Source organism: Galeopterus variegatus, unplaced genomic scaffold, assembly GCF_000696425.1.
Source record: "Galeopterus variegatus unplaced genomic scaffold, G_variegatus-3.0.2 Scaffold3924, whole genome shotgun sequence".
Lineage (NCBI taxonomy): Eukaryota > Metazoa > Chordata > Mammalia > Dermoptera > Cynocephalidae > Galeopterus > Galeopterus variegatus.
This window is the reverse complement of record NW_007730035.1, coordinates 139145-141516: the sequence shown is the minus strand read 5'-3', so window position 1 is coordinate 141516 and position 2372 is coordinate 139145.

The window sequence follows — 2372 nt, the reverse complement described above, 5'->3', positions numbered from 1 at the left end:
AAAAAAAAAAAAAAAAAAAAAAGCTAATAAATCTACAGCCAACTTGAGGGCTACCTGGATAACTAATTCATATATTCTAAAAGGCTCATTTTGACCAAGTTTCTCAGTCATAGAGGCATAATTTTCATCCCTACAACTTAGGCATACAAGGGCACTTCAAAAATTTGTGAAAAAATAGAATTAAAAGATAATACAAATCTGTGAACTTTTTGAAGTACCCTCATATTCTAAAAACTGTGCCTTCTTGGTCATCTTTGGATTTCTGTGACAAATTCATTATGGACTTAATTTTCGCTCCTCCCAAATGCATATATTGAAGCCCCCAATGTGAAGGTATTTGGAGGTAGGGCTTTTGGAGATAATTAGGTTTAGATGAGGTAATGAGGGTGCAGTCCTCATAATGGCTTAGCACACATATGAGACATCAGAGAGCTTGTGCTCTCTCTCTGCCATGTGAGGACACAGCGAGAAAGTGGCCATCTGCAAGCCAGGAAGAGAAACCTCACAAGAACCCAGCTATGCTAGCAAGAACTATGAGAAAATACATTTCTGTTGTTTAAGCCACCCAGTCTATGGAATTTTGTTATGGCAGCCCAAGCTAAGACAAAATTCATGGAAAGAAACTCCAGAAAATTTTTCCTTCCAGGTAGCTAAGAAAACAGTTGCAATTTATTCTCCTTATAGCACTTTCCATTCTTCCCAATTCTCTTACCCATTAACTCGCTCAGTGTCCATCTCCCATATGTGTAACGTCTGTAAAGGGTCTGGGGAGCAGAGATCTTGCTTGTCTTGTTCATGCTGTAGTCTCACCCACAACCATGCTTGGGCCATAGCAAGCATTCGGTATTTTCAGTTGTTGTTGGGAAGGGGTAGAAAAATGGGACACCAAGATATAGAAGTAAAAGGCTGATACTTCCTCCAAGGAGCTGGAGAGCAGCTGGGACCTCAATCCTGCGTTGGGAGGCAGCTGAACTTGAGGCTGGCGCTCTTCCTCTCCTCCCCGGCCTCTTACAGTGCCTTTAACCTCCCTCTCAAGGCAAACTTTAAAATCAGGGGCTGAAGGGGATCTTAGAGATAATCAAATGCAAAACCTTCATTTTACAGATAAGGAACCTCACAATTAAAGAGGTATTCAGGAAACAAGTAGTAAAATCAAATGTTTTCCTCGTTTCCTTAGTCCTGAAAGATGCTAGTGCCCGGCCAGACTGTGACATCTCTTGCTTGCCTTCCTTTTCATGACTTCTCTAGTAAGTTTGTCAGTTGAGACTTACCTATTTCTGCTGTCTTGAGAGTGAGAATTCTTGATTGAGACTGCAAGTAAATATTACAGGCAGTTCTGGAATGATTAAGTAACACAGGAAGCCAGTTCTTGTCATTGAGAAGCTGCATTAGTGTTACTGAGTCCTAAGGAATCTGTCCTAAACATTACTTTACAAATCAGTACTTCCATTAGCTTTTTACAGTGTACTGACTATTATTAAATGCCACAACCTCCTATCCCTATTATGCTTGTTTTTCAACATAATGCTTTTTACTAGACAAACCCTGAAAAAGCACTTGAAAACTTAATGAGGAGAAAAATGGCTGGCTTCCTCTCTGCCATGCTATTGATTAGGAATAGGACAAATGCTCAATTTTATTCAATCTCCATGAAAACTTAATATTCCATACTTAAGAAATGGCTACTCCAAGAAAAATCTGCTCTTTTGAAATCATAAAATTCTCCGTGTAATTTGAGTTACTATGAAACTAAGCCATTTGAATTAGATTACCCAGAATTATATCTTTAGTTATTAAAAACTGACAGAAGGGCTAGACAGTTATAGGTAACGAGGATTATCTGGCAGCGTCTCTTACCTGTAAGACTGTAAACATGCAATGTTGCTCCTATCCAGACAAAAGCTTTAGTAGAAAATACTAGTGGGCTATTAGCTGCCAAAGTCACCTCGCTGTTCTAGATAAAATCGCTGCACATCCTCTTTGATTTAATCCCCAGACGCCTAACCCAGCCTAACCACTAAATCACTCACAAGCCTCCTGTCACAAATCTTCCTAAGTATTCCTTGTGCTGAAAAGTCTAATTTGTATCATTTTCAACCTTCATTCTAGCATGTTTTCCCCCAAATTGCCAGCATAGTTAACACCAAAAAAAATAATATTTTTGTTGACTATTTTGGAGTAACAGATACCCCACAATAGAAAATAGCATTTTTATTTTAATGAAAGGAAAAACTGTGAAGGTACCTGGAGTAAACCAACCTATTAACCTTATCCTCTTTTGTTACGGTGAGAAAACGATGGAAGACTGTTCAACCAGTAATAATGAGACCCACCAAGAACAGTTCCTTCTGGTTGGTCCCCTACCACGCTAC